The sequence below is a fragment of the Mirounga angustirostris genome, unplaced genomic scaffold (genome assembly GCF_029215605.1).
Source record: "Mirounga angustirostris isolate CCGP_5_RB_7025 unplaced genomic scaffold, mMirAng1.0.hap1 SCAF_5, whole genome shotgun sequence".
Classification (NCBI taxonomy): Eukaryota; Metazoa; Chordata; class Mammalia; order Carnivora; family Phocidae; genus Mirounga; species Mirounga angustirostris.
In genome coordinates, this window is record NW_026991713.1 from 82,023,807 (window position 1) to 82,036,319 (window position 12,513).

A 12,513-nucleotide genomic window follows, 5' to 3' on the forward strand; every position below is an offset into this window, starting at 1 on the left:
TGTTGGCAAGGTAGCAGGGAACTTAGCTGCCAGGAAAGCCACACTCGCCTTTTCAACATGGCTGCTTGGGTACATGTCATGGTTTTGTGACCTTCTCCTCTTCTACTTCAAGGATGGTAGGGCCATTAATTTGAACCAGATTACACCCTGTTTCCTCATACCATCTCATTCTTTTGAAGACGACTCTGATTCTGTGAAATGCTTTTTTTTTTCCGCTTTCTCTAGAAAATTATTACATATCATAAATGTGCTTGGTATTGAAATATGTTCACTTATTTATGTTATTGCATTACTGTATGTAGAACTAAATCAACAAGAAGAATCAGGTATCTCCTAATAATTGTGAAATGGATGCTATGTTTTGTCACTCACATTAGATTTAAATGCTCTTTCAACACTTTAAGCCTCATAGGTCAAAATTTCACTGGGTGGATTACTATATGCCAAGATTTTCCCTTCAAGGATTGTATTTCTGCTAACACTATGTAACACTTATATAGATGTGGCATTTTAGTCACATTATGTATATTAACTCATGTGACCTTCACAATAATACAGTGGCGTGTTATTATTAGTCTCATTTTATAAGTGAGGAAACTGAGGCACACAGAGGTTAAATAATTTGCTTCAGATCACAGCTGATACAGAGGAGAACCAGGGTTGTTTACCCAGACATTCTGGAGTCCATGCTTATAAATATTATAAGCTCTTCACAAGAGCACGTGCATATTTTATTGTCTGATTATCTCTTTGTTGGCAAGCTAAATCATATTATCCATAATTCCTACTTTTTTTTTCTCTACTGTGAGTTTATATTACCTATGTGCAATGATACAACTTTTTGGGCTCCTCTCATAAGGGTTAAACCTAGGATAAGAAAGGGGGAAAATGGTAGTACACAGTTCAACAGGGTAAGGAGATCATACTCTCCATTTGGCATTGCATCACTGCTAATGCCTTTTCTTTCTCAGTATCTTGACCATTGCCTTCTCTTAGGGAGTGCTTCTTGGTTTGGTTTTCCTGTGGTACTACTCTAAGCATAAACACAGATTTGAAGGAATGAATATAAATAGTTATAACCCGAAGAATACCACAAAAATAAAGGAGAGATTATTTTAAGTATACTCAAAGATGCGTATAAGAAAATTATATTAAATTACATTCTGTAGCTGGAATGAGGGATCCTGTGATGCAGGATGTTAGTGAAAATGAAACCAGTTTGTAAGGAAGAACTCAGTTCAACTAGATACAAACTATGAATTGCCTACTTTGTACCAAGTTTCTTGTTGTTATTGTGGGGCACTATGGAAACAGATTTGAATAAAACACAACTCCTTCTCTCAAGCAACTTCATGTAGAGCAATAGTTCTTAGGCAGGGCCTATGGGATCTTCTGAAAATGAATGGAGAATTCTGTATTATGCATACGAGTGAGTAAGATTATGGTTTTCATCAGATTCTCAGACCGATCTCAGGATACAAATGGTTTAAGTATGTTTTAGTGACATGCTGACACTTGCTCTTATATATATCAAATTGGTTTCTAAATATGTTCCTGCCTGAAATGTTTCTTGATTCCATCAGGTTTTCACCTCTTAAGTAGACAGTTGGAAAAGTCTCTCATATGATCTCAGATTTTTAGCCTCTCCTCTCTCCTGTCTTTCTTTCAGTATCCACAGGATTGTTTCCCTGACAATTGAGTTGGATTGTTTACTTTGGGAACTGTGTGTCCTTGTTTTTATAGGAATTAGTCTAAAACTCATTGTCTTAGCATAAAACTTTGTATAAAGTAGCACCAAACTATGGCCTTGGTCTTCTCTCCTGTCATTTCTCGCCATGGACCCACTATTCTTGTCGTGCCAAGTTTTTCATGCATGTTCAGAAATATACCAGGTGATCTTGCATGACACAGCTTTATTCTGGAAAACGCTCTCTTTTCATATTTTACCTTCCTAGTGAATTGCATATAATTATGTCTAATTATATTATATGATATATTAATATAGAATGTTAATATACAATCACTATATATTAATATATAATTAATATAGAATACATAGAATATAATATATGTTTGTATTTCTGATACCTAGCATATAATAGACAACATATGATTATTGATTAGATGGCAGAATTCATATGGATGATTAAATAGTAAATATGTTTTGGGCAAAGTCATTAAGACTATTCATGGTGAATATGCTGATTTTCTAGAAATTTAAGAACTAAAATAGAATGTATTAATGTAGTATACTCAGAAAGCAGAAAGTATGTGTAGTAGCCATGATATAGTCACTGGTTAATGTGATTGATATATTTTATTCATTTATCAAAATGATTGAATATATTTATAGAATTGTTATTCAACACAAATCATTGCACTTTATCTGGGTAGTAGGCCATTGTAATGTTCACTTAACAGAAACTTTTATTTCAGTAGGAAAATACATTTTTTTTCTGTTCGGTGTATTTGAAAACGGAGACAATATTTCATGGTCTCCATATCATAGAGTTCAATTTAAGGAAAAAAAAACAGGTTTCCAGATTTCATTGCCTATTTATATGTGACATTCATACTCTATTCCTAAATTAAAAAAGGAATGAGAGGTCCACATTTTATATTGCCAATATAGTTTAGAGACAAAGTAAAACTGATGAGTAATCCCTGTAAGGCTGGCTTGAAGTTATGGAGAGATGCTCTCAGTATAACATTTAGGTTGGAAAATATTTTCTGAGATAAAAGTTCTGTACACTTCAAAACTGTTGCCATATAAAGATTTTGAGGAATTAGGGTTGTTTGTTCACATGCAGGGTATGCAAGTGTTTGGAATTGGGTCAGGTGAAGATGTAATTCTTCCCTTCTGAAGTTGTGTTTATTGCCTGAATATTTTGGAGAAATAAATTAAGTGCCTTACTAAGAGCAACTTCCATTAGCAGTACTGATATGAATACTGTAAGTCTATCTATCCTTGGAATGGTTTACTTACTATTCAGGGTGCATTACAGATCAACTGTCTTAAGCTGTTGTTGTTTTTTTAATTGTCAGATTTCTAGCCAATATAAGATTGAGACATAGATATGAAAAAGACTGATTCTGTGGTTTCCTTCTCTCAAGCTCTCATAATCTTGCCAAGCAATTAATGGCAAATTTTGATTCCCATGTGATCTTCAAAAAGGTGAAAGGCAAGGTTGTAAAGTCTGATTCTGACATGAGTGGAAAGGCAGTTTGGGACTTTATTTTTACGGAAGATCAGATCTACCCGTCCTGTCCCTTTCCCCCCTTTTTAAACATGGGTGTGGAGGCTGTCACTTTAGAGTTTCAGAGATAAGCAAGAATCACTATAATTTCTTGCTCATTTTTAATAATAGTTCTGATACAAATGAATTTATTTCATGATGCAAAGAACTATTGAGAACATATCTTCATGTCAATCAATGTGATTATATATGAGCACCAGAAAGGAATAGAGTGAGTATGAAGAGAAATCAAGGGGCAGCTTGAGAGGCAGCCAACGGACTCTGTGGTCGCCATTTTGGTGCTCGTTTTCTGTCTGGTTGCATACTACTTCTGCTGGCTAGATTGTTGTTCTAGTGTCAAACGTGATGTGAAATGAAAGGCTTGACCGCCTGTGGTTACTGAATAGTCAATTGTCTCTTTTTTTCTTTTTTTTCTTTTCCACAGAAGGTATACACTTATCTTAGCCAAACTCTCTTTTGACTTCTTAAAATCCTCTTGAGTTGAATGAATTGTTTTGTATAACTATAGAGTGGCCGCCTCCCAACACTGATTTTTAAAATATGTAATTATTTATTTTAACAGTACAGTATTCTTATTAAAAAATAACTTGAGTTGCTCACTTTATAGATAGCTGAATTTCATACGAAATAAAGACTGTGTATAAGTTTTTAACATTTATTTTTATTTTTTTTATTTTTTTAAAAGATTATTTATTTATTTATTTGGCAGAGAGAGGCACAGCGAGAGAGGGAACACAAGCAGGGGGAGTGGGAGAGGGAGAAGCAGGCTTCCCGTGGAGCAGGGAGCCCGATGTGGGACTCGATCCCAGGTCCTTGGGATCATGACCTGAGCCGAAGGCAGATGCTTAACGACTGAGCCACCCAGGCACCCCCTAATTTTTTAACATTTAAAGATCCATTGGATTTGGAAATAAGTTTTAATATGTTTTAGTATCTCATTTAATGTTTATACTGATAATATTTTCCGGAATTGTTTAAGAAAAAACCTCTGGATACATGGTGTTTGGGGCTTAATAATTTGATTTATCTTAATGTAAATGTGTTTAAACATTGCAGAGACACTAGTTATCATAAAGCAACATTCAGTGTGAGTCAGTTTCTTCCTGACGTCCATCAAAAGAAGACAAAAGTGTCTTTTTAAATCGGATCTTTTGTAGAAGTTGGCATATAGCTGGCAACCAAGTATGACATTACAGCAAGGCTCCAATGTGTAAAATCCAGCCTTAAACAGTGAAGGATTCATAGAATGCATGTCAGAGAGAGGCTTTTACTTACTCAGGTTCACTGTCAACTCGTGGGATTATTTATTTACCTCCAAATAATTTTAATTGCTATATTATAGTTGTGTCTTGAAATACTCTTTATATGCTTTGCTTATAACCTAATGTTACTAGTAATGTATTTTCAGTGTTTGACGAGGATAATATTACATATAAAGTCCTGTTCAGATAATATACAAAAGAAAAAAGAAAAATGCATGTGTTATTTAAAAATAAGTCACAGAATAGGACCTTAATTATGGTATGGTGAAGCTTCCTATTTCTATATAGGAGTTTTTATAGGCTTTTAAATTTCTGTTTACCTTAGTACATCAGACTTAGCGTAAGTTATTGTGATGGTATAATGCATACTGTTGTTAACACCAGCGTGGTTATTGTGCCAGTTCTAATAATGAGAATTTCATTGTTTAGGGAGAGCAGTCTCCTACACTCTAGACAAAAGTGTAATTACTTTTGAACGATGTGGAATGTGCTCAGTTTAATAGCATGGAGGATAGGTTCAGAAAGATTCAGATAAAGTAAGCTTGGGAGCCATATGCGTAGCGTGGCAGGATAAAATTATGATGGTAGGCAGTGTAATTCTACACACACGTACCCGATTTCATGCAGTTTATCTATAAACTGTTGTTTCTGTAAGAGATAGGCTTGCTTATCGGAACAAGGCCAATTCAGTTGAAACCAGGTGAAAATGGTGACAAGTTTATATTTGTTTCTTATGGTAAATTGATGTTTATCATACAATGAAATTACATTGTTACAAACATTATTCTGTAAATGGTGTCAGAAAATACCACATGAAGCTGTTTATCTAGATAGAATCCAAGGCTTGTGTTTGATTGTAAGTGGTTCAGTCTTTATACTTGCATTGTTTCTGAAAATTACCCCCAGGGCTAGCAGGAATGAGGACATGTGAAAAACAATCAGTTGGGGTTCATCAAAGCCACTGGATAAGTTGTGCAATAGATCGTGTTATCCCGTTGCCTCACAATTCCATTCCTTCTGGTTGGGGGAGGGTTGAATATTAAATGGAGAAAACCTTGATTCATATGATGTCCATAGTATCTGAAGTACTACTGTTGAGTTTAAAATTAACTGGGCCTTGAGAAATTAAGGAATGTACTCTCCCATGGTGAGGAAAAACGTGCTACGTGGGAGCTGCGAGCTAGTTCAGGATACTTGATGAGGGTCTACTGTTAGCGTCCCCACAAAGTGCTATGCAGTGACAGGTGAATAAACAAGACCTTCCTAAGGCTGTAGTAATGGGGGGAAATGTGTTTGCTTAAGAAGATTTGGCCTAATGAATTTAATGACTTTCATTTAATAGGTTGTGGAAAGATTCAACTCAAATATATACAATTCAGCAGTAATAGAGAAATGAGTAAGAATTCTTCCTTCTTATAACTTTTTGTATAGTATGGAGATAAGATGAGCACAAAATCGTCATAATTTTGTATAAAATATTAGAATGCTGAAACGGGCTAACAAGTGCTAAGGAGATTCACAGTTGAAAGATATCTCATTTGCGGGTATCAAAAACAGATTAATTTGAAATTGCTTCCACAAGAAAATTAGATTCCAAGATACTAAAAATATATAGACACATTGGATCAATTATCATTATACAAGGTCTTCAGTTTATACTTAAGCATAATTTTGCTTTTGCCACATTTTTTTCCCCAGAAGAAATAACTAAGAAAGAAGAAAAGAGAAAGTTAAAAAAAAAAAACCAAAAAACAAAACTAAAGACTAAGTGTACTGTAAAGATCTTAATATAAAATATGGGGAAGTTAATGAAATACATGTCTCATATTCATAATAATACCAACAAATACTTGAGTTATTGGGGTTTTAAATGTTTCTTTTCTTTATCTGGGTGACCACCTTCGATGAAGTGGAAAGAATGATGAAATACTTGGCTAGGATATTGGAAATAGCGAGGACACGAAGAAGCAGTGCTGGAAACTTACTCTAATGGTGTTCCTGACTTTATGGAATGGATAGGTGTCCATGTTTATCTCATTTGCTATTCTTGGACCTGCGTAATAGAATCATTTGTATTTGGAAGTTAAAAATAATGCAGAGTTTGGGGGCTAACCTTTATTTTGTATCTTAGATGTTTTGTTTTCAATTCTTCCACATTTTCTTCCTTTGATTCTTTTCCTTGTTTGCTCCTCTTTTTCCTTTCATTTTGCTTCTATCAGAAAACATTCTTCTTATTTATGTATTTATTTTTATTATGTTACGTTAATCACCATACATTACATCATTAGTTTTTGATGTAGTGTTCCATGATTCATTGTTTGCGTATAACACTCAGTGCTCCATCAGAAAACATTCTTAATGGCTCTCTTGTGGATCTCAATGGAGTCATTATCAGGAAGGAAGACAGGGTTGGAGAATCAGCACCATTGTGCTCTGATATACACTTCCTTCTTATTTACATATATTACCTCTTGGGGGCTTGCCAAACTTCCTGCAGTCAGCCTAGGTTTCTCTTACTGTATGTGATTAATAAAGGTCAGTTGGTTCTATGACAAAACTTTCACCGATTTTTAGTTAGTTCTTCACAGAACTATGTGGCATATTTATTCAGTTTATTCAGAAATCACATTCTTTTACTTTTCTTTCATGATCCAGCATTGATAGTAGATTATAATTTTATATTTAATGTACTTACTGGGGAAAAAAAAAGGACTTAGAACTCTATATTGGTTCTGAAATTATTTTTTGAAATCAGGCTTATCATTGAATCCAAATATCTGGGACCTGGTGCTTTAGCGGATACTTTATGGTCTTTGGGTGCCTGTACTAGCTTTTACATTTTAAATTATTTGACAGCGTCTGTCACTGTTTTCAATCAGTTCTTGATCATTTCCTTAACTCAATTATTGTTTTTTTGTCTTCATATTTCTTTCCTAAATTTGAGATTTTATAATGATTGGTGGAAAGTAAGAATTGAAGAATGGAGAGTTTTTACATAACTAGAAAGTAATTTTGATGGTAGTGTCAGTGTATTAACTTAATATGAGGGATAATAGCAACGAGTTTGTCATTATTTCTTATTTTGTAATTGCAAAGGGCCATCACTTAAGGGATTCCAAAAGAAATAAGAATTTTGCAGTGTTGATGCCTGAATTCCAGGAATTAGAATGAAATCTCCAAGGCTAGGTCAGTGGGACCTCAAAATATTTCAAATAATACACCATATTTCCTCATGGCTCTATCAGGTAGATACAACTATCCATTGTGCCTAAAAAGAGAGAAATTATCTTTGTATAGCAGCTTCTCTAACAAGCACAAACACTAGCACTTAGTTGGGATCTTAAGAAAGTGAAGTCATAAAAATAATGTAAGGAAGTATTGGGTTTTCATTCTAATTTCTTTTCCTCACATATTTTGGCAATTAGGCTCATATACCTTTCTCTTTTAGAAGTACAGATAAACACAAATACCTGGATTTGACCGGGGGTGGGGGGTAAGTTTTTTAAAAAATAGAGAGGAATTCAATAGTATAGAAAATCTAGTTGGAAGATAGGGGTGAGCTCTTTCAAGAGAAATGTTTCCTTAAGAAATGTCAGTCTGAATTCAAAATGAACACTCTTTGTGCCACATTAGGTGCATTTAAAAGCATTAAGTGCGTTTAAATTCTTTACTTCCTCCAAAAGGTCTGAGATGCCCATAATTCGTACTGGCATTAAAGGTGTCATTAGAACTGGATTCATGACAGTATTTTAATATGTAGCCAGTTTTGATCGTTTCATGTCCCTTTCTCCCCATTTTTTGTTTTAGAAAGTAAATTTTATGTTTTTCTCTCCTCTGCTACCTAGAGGAGAAAGCTGAAAGTTGTTACTTGAAATGGGAAATAAGTGTAAAGCTAACTTAAATTTACAGTTGTAATCAGTTCCTTTGGTTACATATCTCCTTTATACAAAGGCAAAAATGCTTTTTAAAAATTTTCCCCTAAGGGCACCTGGGTGGCTCAGATGGTTAAGCGTCTGCCTTCGGCTCAGGTCATGATCCCAGCGTCCTGGGATCGAGCCCCGCATCGGGCTCCATGCTCAGCATGGAGCCTGCTTCTCCCTCTCCCTCTCCCTCTGCCTCTCCCCCTGCTCATGCTCACTCTCTCTCTCTCTCTCTCTCTCTCTCTCTCTGTACCTCTGTGTCTCAAGTGAATAAATAAAAAATCTTTAAAAAAAAAAAAAAAATAAATAAATAAAAATGTTCCCCTAGCCAGTTTTCAGGAATGATCCATGTGAGCAGATGAGGTGTGAATGTAAGGAGAGCAGCCTTGGGCCGCTCTGTGACACTGACATCACATGATAAAGTAAATGAACACAAGTGACTGGATTTTGTGTCTTCTTTAGTCAAGGCTGCTTCTGTGGCAGCAGAGCAAACAATGTTTTCATTATATAGAGAAGCAGTGTTTACTTCAGTGTCTCTTCTTAGCTCTTAAAAATCCAGCCGGTCTCGAGATAAAACAGTTAATCTTGTTGGCCGATAACCCTAAATGAGAGAATAATATTCTAAGAGTGAATAAAAAATTTTAGATGGAGGTAGGATATTAAAAAAGGAGCATCACTACAAAGGTACCATTAAGGAGCTTTTTATTTATGTAGGAATATACAATATGTACCATGTAAAAAGTCCACACCTATATTAATGAGTAACAAAAAAATAGGTTATGATAACTTATAGCATGTGTATACTTAATAATGTGCTAAGCCTGGTAACCACCTCTGGTGCCACTCCTGACCCTTCCCTCTGCGTAAACACATTTCTGGAGAGGGGGAGATTGCTGGGTTGTTCCCAGGCTTTGTGGCAGTGGCTGGCATGCTTTGCACACTAGAGACACAGGAGTCAGAGAACGTGCTTCTTGTGTATCTGAGATTTTGATTTCCCCAGGGTCATCACTAGAATATAAAAGGCAACTTTGAAAGTCTTGTGTGAATATATCTTATAGCCTATCTACAGTCTGATAACTGCAATCCGAATATGGGAGATTTCAAATAGTCAGTGCTCTTTAGAATATGATATCTAATAATTAAAAATAGGAATGTGTAATATATCAATCTTTTCTATGTACCAGCCACCCTACATTTTTATTACCTCAGCCAATTTTATGTCAACCCAGTGAGTTCAACAACGGTGATGACCCCAAGTTTACAGACAGAAAACAGTCTTGGATAAAGTAATATGCCTAATAAGTTAAGTGGTAGAGTTTGGATTCATGACTTTGGAACCCAAGCACTTAATAACTGTGCTTACGGCCTCTCCATTCATATACACATTAAAATCATTTTTATAATTTATCTGAATAAATCAGAATAAATAATTTTATTTTATTTTTTTAAGACTGATTGATTTGTCAGAGAGAGAGAGGAGAGCACAAGCAGGGGGAAGGCAGGGAGAGGGAGAAGCAGGCTTCCCGCCGAGCAGGGAGCCCAATGCGGGGCTCGATTCCAGGACCCTGAGATCATGACCTGAGCCGAAAGCAGATGCTTAACCGACTGAGCCACCCAAGGATCCCTGGAATAAATAATTTTAAAAGTCTTTAGAAATACATGTGGGGAATTCAGATAGAACAATTGTTGCTTGACTATTATACCTTAACTCAGAGACAACTTGATTTTTTTTACCTTTTTATCTGGCTTCAAATGGACCAAGAGATGTAACTATTTCAGAATGGGTACAAGAATTTCTGCATAGGCTATTCGGCAATATATGGGATTTTAAAAGATTACTTGCTAAACCTTTCATATAAAGGTTAGTATTAATTCATATCCTGGCTATTAGACTGTTGGCATAGCATAGTGGTTGAGCACATGGCACTAGTGAAAAAATTACTGAGTAAATTCCAACTTCTGCTGTTTAATATTTTATGGCACTTGGCAATTATGGAGATTTTCTGTAACTTATTTTTGCCATCTGTAAAATGGGGTTTAGTTAGAATAACGTCTAACTGAGAGAGTGTTATGTTGAAAGGAGTCAGTACACATAAAGCACTCTGGTGCCTGGGATATAGCAGGAACTTGGTAATTATTAGTTTTTAGTTAAATGAGTGCCTAAAGACATATTTAAGTTCTATGATCTAGGAGAAGATTGGTGCATTGTATTAAATGTCAGATGCTTTCAATTCTTAGAAATTTAAGTAACCTTCAAGAAAATCTAAAGCTAAAGAAGAATACTTTATTTTATTTTTTTATTAACATATAATGTATTATTTGTTGCAGGGGTACAGGTCTGTGATTCATCAGTCTTACACAATTCACAGCGCTCACCATAGCACATACCCTCCCCAGTGTCCATCACACAGCCACCCCATCCCTCCCCCCCAAGAAGAATACTTTTGAAATGAGAAGTCCAACAGAAATCTCAATCTCTTGTCATTAGTTTTTTTTTTTAATTTTTAACTATTAAAAAAGGACATCATTATCAATCTGAGATACTGTCTCTCAGTCAGATATTTATGACAGCTTTAATTATCATCAATATTGTTCATTGGCAGCCAAATTTTTGCTTAATGTTCTTATGGCTGTTCATCAACAGCAACGAGCACCACCACCACCACAAGAAAAATCTACCTAAGCCAAGTCAGAGCTGCATTTTGATAAGAGATGTAGAATGTGGTGGTAAAGAGCCTAAACTCACCCTCGAACTGCTTGGGTTTCAATAAATTCCACATTTTATAAGGTATATAAGTTTTGTGGTTTCTCTCTGTGCCTTTGTTTTCTCATCTGAAAATGAGGATAATAGTTGAAACTCTGAATATACACAGGGGTTACGAGGGTAAAATAGAATTCTCATAAGTGGCCTTGAGCTGTGCCTTGCATATAGCAAGGTCTTAATAGATGCTATAGTTCTCGAATAGTTTATGTTCCGTTGACTAATGACCATGAATTATCAGGGGAAACACTGTGGGTTTTGGGGGCTCCCAGTAGTCATGATTTCCTTTTAGTAACCTGGAGGATTACTACCCACATTTCCATCCCATTTTAACTGTTCAGTGTTCCTACCGGTAAATTCTGTCAGTATCTTTGGATGTAATTTGCCTTGAACATGAGATGTAAACTCATTTAAAGGAGAAAACTCTATGTTATCTTTGGCGTCATATGTCTGTCTTGTTCAGCACCGGGTCTCTAGAGTCTGGCTCCGTGGCTGACACACAGCACGTGTCTCCAAATAGTTGAATGGATGAATGAATGTCTCCAAAACGTGGGCTCATAGAAGACATTCTGAGAGCAACTTTTCCTTATCTACATGTTGAAATACTACTTAACACATAGACAGATGTAACAAGTAAATGAAGTAATTACCTACCACAGTGCTTGTTGTGTGGTGAATATTCAGTTAATGTAATCTCCCTTTCTGTCACCCTTCTAATTCTCTCAGCCCAGTTGCTGTGCACATAACTCACAGATCACAGCATTCTTCTGTGGCCTCACCTGTTACACTTCTTCAAATAGTTTACCTGAGGAAAGTAACAGCAGCGTGGACACATATACACACACATACACACACACACCAGCAGAACTATTTTGGAAAAGAATATAATTAAAAATTGTTCAGTTTTTCTTGCATGAATATCCTGAAGACACATACTGATTTTCTTTTAGGACATGGTTAATAAGGTTCATGTTTGTTACTATGGTTATATTAGCATATTCATTTTTGGCGGTTTTTTTTTTTTTTTACATTTCAATATGTTTTAAAATTCCTATTTGATTTCAGGAATTTTAGAGGTCTTCTGGGGGGATTTGGTCCTTTGTTTATTAGCATCGTGTGTATTGCTTTTTTGTCCTTTGATCTCTCGTTTCTGTTTACCCATAAGGGCAGCTTGAGATGATGTAAAAAGGCTGAGAGATGAAAAAGAGGCACTGTACAAATGATTTGTAGAGTATATCAGCTCTACCTCTCAGAAATCTGACATGTCACATTTAAAACTAGGACACCTGCCTAAAATGTGTATATTTCTACCT

The 12,513-nt window shown here is 35.5% G+C and overlaps 1 protein-coding gene across 13 annotated transcripts in view; it reads left to right on the forward strand.

The window, feature by feature from the left end:
• The window catches only part of SOX5 (SRY-box transcription factor 5), a 1,012,222-nt gene that overhangs the window by 660,946 nt on the left and 338,763 nt on the right, over positions 1 to 12,513 (forward strand). The window lies entirely within an intron of this gene.